General features: G+C 38.5%; 1 long non-coding RNA gene across 1 annotated transcript; it reads right to left on the minus strand.

Annotated features, from left to right (window-relative positions):
* Window positions 1-6,627: 6,627 nt before the first annotated feature.
* Window positions 6,628-13,609, minus strand: LOC103605453. Its single transcript, XR_551791.1, has 2 exons — window positions 13,442-13,609; window positions 6,628-6,736 (listed from the first exon to the last, which is right to left on the minus strand). It is a non-coding gene; the product is annotated as an uncharacterized LOC103605453 (long non-coding RNA).
* Window positions 13,610-13,713: the final 104 nt, after the last annotated feature.

Raw genomic sequence — 13,713 nt, forward strand, 5'->3', positions numbered from 1 at the left:
CCTAAAGCAAGCAGAAGGAAGGGAGCAATAAAGACTGACGTAGAAATTAATGAAATAGAGATTAGAAAGACAATAGAGAAAAACCAGTGATGCCTTAATCAATAAATCAACAGTTAACAAATGTTGTTGGTTGAACATTTACTAGGTATGAAATATTGTGCAGGACACTGAAGGGAATGCAAAAAATAATAATAATAATAATAATAATAAAATAAATAAAAAATAATGAAACCAAAAGCTGGTTCTTTAAAAAGATCAATAAAAGGTTGATGTAAAGATTGGCAAAGCTTTAGCTAGACTGACCAAGAAAAAGAGAAGGCTCAAATTACTAGAGTCTGATATGAAAAAAGGGACTTTACTGCTGATCTTAAAGACATAAACAGGATTATAAAAGAATACCATGCATAACTGTATGCTAAGAAATTAGATAACTAGAATGGAATGACAAATTTCTAGGGACACACAAACTATGAAAACTGACTCAGGAAGAAATGTATAATTTGAATAGACATATAACAAGAGTTTTAACATAAAAGAGTTTAATCATAAATCCATAATTTCCTAGGTCATAGGAGCACCTTTTGTTCTAATGAGGTGACTCTTGGTGGGCTGGATAGTCTCAGGATGGGGGCTGGTTGCCAGGGAAACCAACCATGTGATTAGAGGGTTGAGACGTTCAGCTCCACGCCCCTACCCCCAACTTCAGAGAGGGGAGAGGGGCTGAAGGTTGAGTTGACCCCCAGTGGGCAGTGATTTAATCAATCATGTCTACACAATGCAGCCTCCATAAAAATTCAAAAGGACTGGGTTCTGGGAGCTTCTGGATAGCTATACATGAGGAGGTGCCTGGATGGTGGCACACACAGAGAGGGCATGGAAGCTCTGTGTCCCTTCTCACATGCCTTGTTCTGTGCATCTCTTTCATTTGGCTGTTCATCTGTATCCTTTGTAATATTGTTTATAATGAATGGGTAAATGTAAGTAAAGTGTTTCCCTGAGTTCTGTGAGCTGCTCTAGCAAATTAATTGAAGCTGAGGAGGGTGCCATGGGAACCCCCAATTTACAGCAGTAGGTCAGAAGTATAGGTGACAACCTACTACTTGCTGTTGGTGTCTGAAGTAGAGGGCAGTCTTGTGGGACTGAGCCCTCAGCCTGTGGGATCTGATGCTATCTCCAGGTTGATAGTGTCAGTTGAATTGAATTTGGGGGCACCCAGCTGGGTGCCTGCTGAAGAATTGCTTGGTTGGTGTGTGTGGGGAAATCCTCACACACTTTGGTGACCAAAGGTAAAGTGTTCTGTGTTGTCTTGAGTGTGAGGATAGGAAAAAACACTTTGTTTTGTGTTCCTATCTTTAACAACATCCATATCAGTAGGAAAAAAAACCACATAATCATCTTGATTGACACAGAAAAAGCATTTGATCAAAATCCAATACACTTTCATGATAAAAACACCCAACAAACTAGGTATAGAAGGGAACTTCCTCAACCTGAAAAAGAACATCTATGAAAAACTCACACCTAACAACATAGTGGTAATAGACTGGATGCTTTCCTCCTAAGATCAGGAACAAGACAAGAATGTCTGCTTTCACTACCTCTATTCGACATTGAACTGGAGGTTCCATCCATGGTGATTGAGCAAGATATGTGTTGTCCCTGCCAAAACTCATGTGGAAATCTGATCCCCAATGTGGCAGTATTGGGAGCTGTTTGAGCCATGGGGCAGATCCTTCATGAATGGATTAATGCTTTCCCTGGGGGAGGAGGGCCTGAGTGAGATCTTGCTCCATTAGTTCCTGCGAGAGCTGATTGTTTAAAAGATCCTGGTACCTCCCCCCTCTCTCTTGCTTCCTCTCATTGTGTGATCTGCTTGTATCCGCTGGCTGCCTGCTGCTTTCTGCCACGAGTAGAAGCAGCCTGAGGCCCACACCAGACACAACTGTCCCAGAATCATAAGCCAAATAAACCTCTGTTCTTTATAAATTACCCAGTCTCAGGTATTCTGTTATAGCAACACAAAACAGACTAATACAACAATGAAATAAAAGGTATTCATATTGGAAAGGGAGAAGTAAAAATCTCTCTCAGCAGATGACATGATCATTTATATAGAAAACCCTAAGGAATACACTAAAAAAACCCCTATGAGGACCAATAAATGAGTTTGGCATAGTTCCAGGATAGAGGATCGATATTTAAAAAATCAATTGTATTTCTACACTTTCTTTCATTTTTTTTTTTTAAATAAAGATGACCAGTAAGGGGATCTTAACCCTTGACTTGGTGTTGTCAGCACCACGCTCTCCCAAGTGAGTTAACTGGCCATCCCTATATAGGGATCTGAACCCTTGGCCTTAGTGTTATCAGCACCAGTGACTAGAGTGTTATCAGCACCAGAGTGTTATCAACACTCGCCCAAGTGAGCCACGAGCCGGCCCCTATATTTCTACACTTTCAATGAACAATCTGAAAATGAAATTAAAAATTAAGAAGATGATTCTATTTACAATAGCATCAATAATAATATTAGGAATAAATTTAACAAAAGAAGTACAACACTTATACTCTAAAAACTACAAAACATTGTTGAAAGAATTAAAAGATTTGAATAGAAAAAAATAACCCTGCGCTCATTGATTGCCAAATGCTGGCAAGGATGTGGAGCAACAGGAATTCTCATTTATTGCTGGCGGGAAGGTAAAATGGTACAGCCACTTTGGTTGGAAAGGCAGTTTGGCAGTTTCTTACAAAACTAAACATAGTCTTACCATATGATCCAGCAATCACGCTCCTTGGTATCTACCCAAAGAAGTTGAAAACTTAAGTCCACACAAGAACCTGCATATGGATGTTGATAGCAGCCTTATTCATAATTGCCAAAACTTAGAAACAACCAAGATGTCTTTCAAGAGGTGAGTGGTACATCCATACATCCAGACAATGGAATATTATTCAGCACTAAAAAGAAATAAACTATCAAGCCATGAAAAGACATGGAGGGAACTTAAATACCTAATACTAAATGAAAGAAGCCAATCTGAAAAGGCTACATACTGTATGATTCCACCTATATGACATCTGGAAAAGGCAAAACTATGGAAACAGTAAAAAGATCAGTGGTTTCCAGGGCTTAGGGGAGAGGAAAGGATGAATAGGCAGAACACAGAGGATTTTTAGGGTAGTAAAACTACTCAGTATGATACTACAATAGCAGATACATGTTGTTATACATTTTTTCAAACCCATAGAATGTACAACACCAAGAGTGAACCCTGATGTAAACTATGGACTTTGGGTGATAATGAGGTGTAAATGTAGGTTCATCCATTGTAATAAACATACCACTCTGGTCAGGGATGTTGATAATGAGGGAGGCTATGCATATGTGGAGGCAGGGGAAAGATGGGAAATCTCTGGACCTTCTGCTCAATTTGTTTGTAAACCTAAAACTGCTCTAAAAAATAAAGTCTATTAAAAAGAAACTCAGTACCTACTATGTGTTGGGCATTTTTCTAAATGCTTGGGATACATCAGTGAATGAAATAGAAATATATACTGTCATGGAATTGACATTCTGGTGGGGAAAGAGGGGAAGTAAACAATAAACATTATAAACATGTTATAATTATATAATAGGTAAAAGCAGGTAAGGGAATTGAGACTGCTGGGGGGCAGGAAATAGGGTAAGTTTTGAAGGGTTGTCAGAGTCATCTCATTAAGAAGCTGACACTGGAGCAAAGATTTGAAGGAAGCAAGGTACTTGTTTAAATGTATCCAGCTAAATTTTCATTTAAGAGTGAGAGAAAAATAAAAGCATTTTTAGACATATAAAGATTGTGGTTGTTTACTATTCACAGATCTTTAATGACGTAACTATTAAAATAAAGATTTTGGCAAGAAGGAAATTGAACCCAGAAAGGAAAAGAAAGCAAAAAGAAATGGTGGGCAAAGAGTTTGCAAAATCTTACATAGGTACTAATTGTTAATATAAAAAGAGGAGGTTAAAAAAAATGAAACCCATATACCTTATAGCCATGACATGCAAAAGTGATGTGATGGGAAAGGTTGGTGTGAAGGTACTGAAAACTCCATGTGTTATTTGGAAGAATGATGTGGCTACTTATTAACTCTAAATTTATCAAAAATTAAACATCCAGGGCCGGCCCATGGCTCACTCAGGAGAGTGCGGTGCTGATAACACTAAGGCCACGGGTTCGGATCCCATATAGGGATGGCCGGTTTGCTCACTGGCTGAGCGTGGTGCTGACAACACCAAGTCAAGGGTTAAAGATCCCCTTACCGGTCATCTTTAAAAAAAAAAAAAAAAAGAAAAGAAATTTTAAATCAATATTAAAAGACAGTTAAAAAAAGACGTATATCTAAAAACTAAAAACACACTAGCCAATAAGTTAATGAGAAAATCATAATGGAAACCATGAAAATGATAAAATTGAATGGCAATAAAATACATATAAAAACATGTGAGATGCATCTAAAATGCAATCATAAAGAAACTTGATAGTATTAAATTCACTTTTAAAAATATTCCAAATTATTACATAAAGTATTCAATTTGTGAAGCTAGAGAAAGAGCAGAGTAAATCTAAGAAGATAGAGGGATGAAAATAATAGAGAGAAGAGCAAAAATTAATAAAATGAAATAAACATACAAAAACAAGGAAGATGATCAACAAAACCAAAAGCTGGTTCTTTGAAAAGACGAACATAATAGACATACTTCTATCAAGATTGATCTATTTAAAAAAGATCAAAGGTATACATAAAAATATTGGAAAAGAAAGATTTAACTACAGATCCAGTATAAATTTAAAGCCATATAGAACACTTTGGCGGAATGAACACATTTTCATCTCCACAACACTTTGAAATTACACTAAAATAATAATAAAGAAAGTATAAAAAATATGTACCCGCAAGGACATAAAACTTGCTTAACTGAATTGGAGGAATTATGAAACTTGAGCACATGCACTGGGGGAAACCAACAGGAAACAAGCCAATTTGTGCTGCAGAAACCCAGAAAAGTTCAGGAATATCAGTGTCACCAGTATTTTACATTATCTGCAACAACTGTAATGTGCTAGGAAAAGATCTATGATTTCTATCAGTCAAAATCACAAGTACTGCTAATACTGCTATGGTTTGTTGCCTACATTCATAACCGAGGGAAATGCTAAATTTTGGTTAATGGTTAGTAAAAATGGAGATGTAAATCTTTTTCCATCCAAGTTCACAAGTTGAACACATGCACAATTCCACCTAAGCCAGCAATTCCACCTTTAAGTATATACCCAACAGAAATACATGCATAAAGAAACACATACTAGAATGTACATAGCAACATTATATAATAGCCCCAAATTGGAAACAACCCAAATGGTCAAAAACAGTAGAATGATGTCTAGTAAACAGGAGAATCCAAGAAAGGCAAAGTGAAATCCCAGGACATCTGTATAACAGGCTTACGGTCAACCAACACATACCGGAGTAGGAGGAAAGATGTCTCCAAATAGGTTGAACAAAAAATTAATAGATTACCTGATATGTATGACCTTATAAAGTAGGGTTTTACATCTCTGGAGGAACTTGATGAAAATAATAGTAATAGGTACAAGGAAACAAATCAATCAAACAAATAAAACAACCAAAGCAATTAAACTCCAGGAGAAACAAAATGTTGTATAAGAAAGGAAGCATATCACAAACAGTTACAGATTTCTTTGTTCTTTCTCCACTCCCACTGCTTTACTTGACTAACCTTTAAAAAAACATTAAAAGAGGGTTAGCCCGTGGCTCACTCGGGAGAGTGTGGTGCTGATAACACCAAGGCCACGGGTTCGGATCCCATATAGGGATGGCCGGTTCGCTCACTGGCTGAGTGTGGTGCTGACAAATCCAAGCCAAGGGTTAAGATCCCCTTACCGGTCATCTTTTAAAAAAAAAAAAAAAAACATTAAAAGAAAAAAGAAAGGAAGTATAATAAAAGTATATTATATGTCTTATCTATGAACGATATTTACATAGTCATGATTTTTTTTTTTTGTCTTTTTTTGAGACCGGACACACCGCGCTCAGCCAGTGAGCGCTGTGAGCACACTGGTCATCCCTATATAGGATCCGAACCCGCGGCGGGAGCACCGCACTCTCCCGAGCGCACCAGGGGCTTGGCCCTACATAGTCATGATATTAACACTGAATTATGACTTAATGAACAAATATAACTAAATAATAAAGATGGGGGATAAGCAAAAGTATATAGGAGAAAATGGTTTACATTGTGAATAAATCCTGTTAGAAGCACTACTTTTCATTTACTTGTGGTTTTCCAGTATGCTGTGACTTAAGTAATTAATAACAGATACAATTTGTTTGCTAGCACTATTTTCTACAATAAATATGCTTATGACATCATGAAATTCTCCAAAACATGTTTTATAAGCTATTGGAGTTGATAGAAGCTTTAACACTGGATGGGTAAAGACAGGTTCTTTACGAAAACATTATGACAAGAGTCCTTATCTCCTTATACTTAGTGTTTGGGAAGCACAATAGAGAGGACCCCTGTAGATGACATAGAACAAAGCAAAGTCAAATTTAATCTTACTTGAAAACATGCCTTCAAGATGGTTAGTCAGGCTGGCTGAATAGCTCAGCTGATTAGAGCGCAGTGTCATAACACCAAGGTCAAGGGTTCAGAGACCCACACCACCAGCTGCCAAAAAAAAAAAAAAAAAACAAGATGGTTAACAACAAGGTTTCTTATTTAGCTAACTGGGTCTTAAATATTCTCTATCTCCAGCTTTTTTTTTTTAGTAGTATGGCGAAAAGAAATCTCTAGCAAAGCATATAAATGAACAGAATATTTTAGATCCGAAAAAGTGTTTCCTCTCTGTTCAATACTCCTTGTCCATTTTTCTCTTTTAATCGAAACTAGACGAGACAAATAACTTTATTCTACATTTCTCTTCTCAAACGCTTTCTGACTCAACCTATGTGCCCACACATGTGTATGCTGGTAGTTATAAGAGAACTAAATGCTCATCTTCAGTAAAAAGTCAATAGATAATTCCCTCTATGTGTGAATCTCAGTGGAGTAGGAAAGGATTGGGGGAATTAACAACCTTTTGAATTTAAGATTTAGAAAAAAATCCAAATAACATTTTCAAATTGTAGCAAGAAGACTAATTTAAAACTATGCATCTTAACATCAAGATAAAGCTTTCTATTCTGTAGACGTATATTTTTTTTGGTAGCTAGCGAGTTCAGGGATCTGAGCTCTTGACCTTGGTGTTACCAACATCATGACATCATGCTCTAACCAACTGAGCTAACCCACTAGGCCTCTAAAAACTTCTTTTTCTTCTTCTTTTTTTGGTGGCCGGCCTGTTCAGGGATCCAAACCCATGACCTTGGGGTTAAAACTTATTTTAAATTGAGAAATTCACCATTGTTTCCCATGTAACTGAATTCCTTATGTCATATCTTCCACTACCGTTTGTTTTATGTCATCGGAGACCGTGAGAGATAGCTGGATAACATTTTTTGTTATAATTCTTAACCAGTGGGAAAGTACTTCAAATGATTATACTATGTGAACCTCCTTTTTACCCTGGAGTCCAAAGTTCTCAAACAAAACTTGAACTTGGCTAATTCATAAAATAAAATATTACCCTTTCTGCTGTGGGTTAAATGTATCCCTTAAAAGTTCATGTATTGGAAACAATCTCCATTGTAACAGTGTTAAGAGGATGGGAAGTCCAATTATGATATTTGAAAGGTAAGATCTTTGAGAGGTAATTGGATCGTGAGGACTAGGGCCTCCTGAATAGATTGATCCATTCATGAAGTAATAAGTTATCATGGGCATGGTTCTGAAGGTTTTATAAGGAGAGCAAGTGAGAAGGTTAGCACTCTTGCTCAAGCCATTCTCAGCATGTGACTCTCTGCCACTGCCAAAAGAAGGACCTCACTAGATGTGTTCCCTGGACCTTCAACTTCCCAGCCTCCAAACTGTAAGAAATAAATTTCATTTCTTTATAAATTGCCCAGTTTCAGGTATCCTGTAATAAGCAACAGAAACAGACCAATACACTTTCTTTCACAGACAACATTACAATGAGTAGGCACTTGTGTGAAATAATTTTTTTGTTCTATACAAATTTTCCAACTCCTTTCCTAGTTGTCTGTTTAGGATTTGCATAATTTCAGAGCTGATCTGGGTTAATAATTAATCAAAAACAACAGTGAACACAAAACCATTTAAATGAAAATCAATTTTATCTTGAAATCGAATGTTAATTTTATAGTTCCCATAAGCTGGGTGGAGCTGAACACCAGGCAGTCCCACATGATTCCCACAGAGAGTATTATTTGTGAAAAGAGTTCATATAAAAGGGGCAATACAATTTATTAAAAGCAGCCTGTTCAATGAAGGCCAGGGAAGAAGTTTTGAAGTAAGATTCTTCTGTGTGTATACAGACATTTTCCTTCTGCTGTTCTAGAGCAGGGTCCCAAACATGATATTGCTCATCTTAGGAAGTGAAAAAAGAACCTTGGAGTGTACAGTGAAACAGTAAGAATCAGTGACGTGAGGGACTTTGGAAAGAGTTCTCTCTCTCTCTCTCTCTCTCTCTCTCTCTCTCTCTTTCACACACACACACACACACACACACACACACACACACTTGCTCTCCCCCTTACTTGATGAAAAGAAGCCATAACACTGCCCCTGCTTGGTTTTGTTTTTTCTTTGCTTTGGGATAAATAATATAATAACATGGTACAATAACCAAAAGGCTAAAAAGGCTTACAGTCAAGGTCAAGGTTTCGGAGCCCAGTACCAGCCAGCCACCAAAAATAAAATAAACAAAAACAATAATAATAATTATTATTATATAAGGCATACAGTGAAAAATAAACATGAAAAGGTGCTCGACTTCATCAATCATCAGAGAAATGCAAAGTAAAACTAGAATGAGCTACCACAACCCACCCACCAAACAATACCAAGTGTTGGGAAGGGTATGCGGCAATTAGGACTCACACACTGCTGGCAAGAGTGTAAATTGGTACAACCACGTTGGAAAACTGTTTGGTGGTATCTACTAAAGTTGAGCATATGCTTACTCTATGGAGCCAGCAATTCCATTCCTAGGTATGTATCCAACATTAATGCACACAAAAGATCACCAAACAACATGTACTAAGATGTTCAGATCAGCACTACTTGTAATAGCCTCCAGTAGTGGAATGGATAAATTATTTATTTATTCATATATTTTTTGCAGCTGGCCTGTACAGGGATCCAAACTCCTGACCTTGATGTTACAACACTGCACTCTAACCAAATGAACTAGGGCCGGCCTGTGGCTCACTCGGGAGAGTGCGGTGCTGATAACACCAAGGCCACGGGTTCGGATCCCATATAAGGATGGCCGGTTTGCTCACTGGGTGAGCGTGGTGCTGACAACACCAAGTCAAGGGTTAAGATCCCCTTACCGGTCATCTTTTAAATAAATAAATAAATAAAATAAAAAATAACCAAATGAACTAACCGCCAGCCCTGAATAAATAAATTGTACTAGATTCATACAATGGAATACTGTACAGCAACAAGAAGGAACAATTCACAGCTACACACAACATAAATGAATCTCATAGTCATAAATGTTGAAAGAAGCCTATAAAAGAATACATATTATATGAGTCACATAAGATTCAAAACAGACAAAACCAGTCAATGGTGTTAGAAGTCAGGATGGTGGTTTTCTTGGTGGGCGAAGTGACTGGGAAGGGGCACGAAGTGGGTATCTGGAGTGCTGGCAATGTTGTGTTTCTTGATCTCTGCGCTGGTTACATGAGTGTGTTCACTTTGTGGAAATTCAGCAAGCTGTATGCTTACCATTTGTGCACTTGTCTGCATATGCGTTACGCTTTAATTAAAAGTTTAATTTAAAAGAAGGTTTATGTACTGGCCAGCAAAAAAACCAAAAAATAGAAAGTTTACAGTGTGTGGTTGAAAGAATAATGCCCCCCCCCCCAAGTTGTACACATCTTAATCCCCAGAACCTATTAATCCCCTACCTACCTGTTAGGTAATATGGCAAAAGGGAATAAAGGTTGCTAATCAACTGACCTTAAAATAGGGAGATTATCCTGGATTATACAGGTGGGCCCAATGTAATCACTGGGGTCTTTAAAGTTGAAGGGGGAGACAGCCAGAGTGAAAGAAACACAGACAGAAACAAAGTCAGAGAGAGATGCTATGTTGCTAGCTTTGAAGATGGAGAAAGGGGCCACAGTCAAGTAATACAGGCAGTCTCAAGAATGAAAAAAGACAAGGAAATAGATTCTCTCCTAGAGTCTCCAGGAAGGTACTCAGTCCTGTCAATACCTTGGTTTTAGCCCAATGAGACTCATGTTGGACTTTTAACCTACAGAACTGTAAGATAATAAATTTGTATTATTTAAACCCACTAAATTTGGGGGCCCCACATAGAAGCCCAGGGCATCAAGCTGGGGACCAGACCCCCCACACACACACCCAGGCACACTGCCAGCACCTCGGGGCTCACCCAGAGTCCTGAGGCATAGAGCCGGGGACTGGACCCCCCCCCCCCCCACAACCAGGCACATCACCAGCGCCAAGGAGCATGCCAAAAACATCACCTCCATGTGGGTGGTCCAACACAGCTACCACAGTAACTCCCACAAAAGTGACTAGACATCACAACCACCACGCAGATGGTCCACCAGCCACTGGAGTACACTGACACAAGGAGAGTCACCAGCAGAGACCAAAGAAAAGAGGGTGTCTCTCTTCACAAAGCCAATTCCAGAGTGACAGAAGAAGCATCTGCTCTATGATAATATTTGGGGACCTGAACACACCTTTCAGCATTGGATAGATCATCTAGGCAACAAATCAACAGAGTAACCATTACTCTTTCAGAGGGAGAGATGAAATCTAGGGTTATCAGTGGTGGGAGCGGGGAGGGAGTGGGGGGTAGGGAGAGATTGGACAAGGGGCATAAAGAATAAGTAATATTTGTAATGATATCTATACTAGTAATATTGCTTTGATCAACATATGTCAACATTGAACCCCCAAAATATGTATAATCAATTATGATTCAATAAAAAATAAAAAAAGAGGAAATAAATAAATAAATAAAACCACTAAATTTGTAGTAATGTTACAGCAGCAATAGGAAACTAACACAACTGGTGTAGGGGAAGATCAAGTGTTCAGTTCTGGCCACATTCAGAGACTGTGAACACATCAGACATCTAAGTTGAGATGCCAAGTAGGCAGATACATGAGTCTAGAATTCAGAGGAGAGATATGGGCTAGAAATACAAATTTTGAAGTTGTCAGCAGAGAGAAAAGCCAAAAGAATGTATGAGATTAACAAAGGACTGAGTGTAGATAGAAAAGAGTTCTAAGGACTGAGCCCTGGGCCACCCAACTCTGACGACTGACATATAGCTGGTGGTTTAAAGCTAGTGGGCACTACAAAGAGACATATAACAAGATGTAAGTGCAGAGCTAAGCAGTAGGTCAGAGGTAGATAATTAAGCAAGGCTCTCGGGTTCTGAAGGCAAGAGTAAGAGATCCCAAATACAGGGAAATAGTCTTGAATTAGGAATTAAAGCATAGGTTGGGCAATAGAGGTGAGAAAATTTAAGTACAGAATCTGAGTAATATATTCTACATGTCAGCAAAAATGGGACCTTGGCCCTAAGCCAGCTTTCTGCCTTGGGCTCCTAACGCATCCTTAATTTGGATCCTGCCCTCTGTGGGTGTGTGTCTGTTTATCTCTCTAACTTGGTATTTGCCCCTCTCTCCCATTTCTCCACCCTTTCTCCCTAATTGCACATAATACAGAAATAACGTTCACTTGTGCCTAAGACATTTTTTTTTGGCGGCTGGCCGGTATGGGGATCCAAACTCTTGATTTTGGGATTTATAACACTGCACTCTAACCAACTAAACTAACCAGCCGGCTCTTAATATGTGTCCTAATTTCAGACATGTTTAAATGTGAAAAAAGGCTGGCCAGTTAGCACAGTTGGTTAGAGTGGAATGTTATAATACCAAGGTCAAGGGTTCAGATCCCCATACTGGCCAGCTGCCAAAACATTAAAAAAAAAAAAAAAAAAGATTAATGGCATGTCACAGTTCACTCCGCAGCATTTTTTTCTTTCCTGTTATATAATTGTGGTCTTAGATTCAATGGTATCTTAGATTTGATGCAATGCAAATGCTTTCTCATTTGGGGCAATATTTTTTAAATTTTGCATTCTTTATTTTGTGGGGCTGAACTTTATTGAGGTATAATTTACATAAAATAAAATTTGCCAATTTTAAGTGTACAATTCAATGAGTTTACACAAATATATGCAGTCATGCGACTACCACTACAATCATGATAAAGAATATTTTCATCATTCCAAAAAGTTCCCTGGAGCCCCTTTGCTAACAATCCCTTCTCCCCTCCCCATTCTCTGGGAATTACTGATTTGCTTTCTATCCCTATAGTTTTACCTTTTCTAGAATTTCATATAAATAGAATCATGCAGCATGTACTCTCTTTGTGTCTGGATTCTTTCACTCTAATCATTTTGAGATTCACTCATGTTGACTCATATATCAGTAGTTCATTTTCATTGCTAGGTGGTATTTGATTCCATAGATCTACCACATTTTGTTTATCCATTCAGTTGTTGGTGGACATTTGGATTGTTTCCACTTTGGGGTTATTCTAAATAAATGTACAACTGGCCTTTTTTTTTTTTTTTTAAGGGGGGAGGAGGGTGATTCTAACTAAACCAGGTTGGGTTTTCTTTTTTCCCTCCCTGTGGGGCATCAGTACCAGGAGAGAGTACTTTTACTAACAACAACAACAAAAAAAAAAAAAAAAAAAAAAAAAGGAAAAACAGCAAACAACAACAACAACAACAAAAAAGAAAAACACCAAAGGAAAAAAAACAAAAAAAACGGTGATGAGCTGGCCAGATAACTCAGTTGGTTAGAGTATGGTGCTGATAACACCAAGGTCCGGGGTTCCATCCGTGTACCGTCCAGCCGTCAAAAAATAAAATAAAGATAATGAAAACAAATCTCATACATTTTGGTCATATTACTCCTTTAAATATCAGTATCTTGTGGGTGTTTAGTAAGTATCTGAATCCTAATCAATGTAAGGAAATAAATTCTTAAGCCTCTGAAAGTACATTTTAGATTCAACGCTAGAAAATACGAGTACAAGTCGTTCCCCTAGTGATGCAAAATTTGCATAACAGAGTTTTATCCGAGGAAAATTATGCGAAGTACAGCCCTATCCCTAGCCCGCAGAACATATCTTTCGATCCGAAAACCACTAAACGTTCCAGATGAAAGGACTCGACTACTCACAAATAGGTACCCTGACTACCGATGGCTCCAAAACTCCGGACCAGAGCGGTACCTGCTTTGTACGTCGGTATTTGTAGTTCCCGCGAGAGTCGTTTCTAGCCAAGATGGCGGAGTTACTAATGACGCGCGAAGGAGCGGCCCCGAGGGAGTCTGGGCCGCGAGGGTATTGGGCGGCGTGGGGATTCTGCAGGCGGGAAGTAAAGACCAGGTGTTAGAACTTTTCCGTTGAGGGATGCCGGCGCCCTGAAGTCTCGCGAGATCTTCGCGGGGCC

This window comes from Galeopterus variegatus, unplaced genomic scaffold (assembly GCF_000696425.1).
Source record: "Galeopterus variegatus unplaced genomic scaffold, G_variegatus-3.0.2 Scaffold5822, whole genome shotgun sequence".
In the NCBI taxonomy this organism is placed as follows: Eukaryota; Metazoa; Chordata; class Mammalia; order Dermoptera; family Cynocephalidae; genus Galeopterus; species Galeopterus variegatus.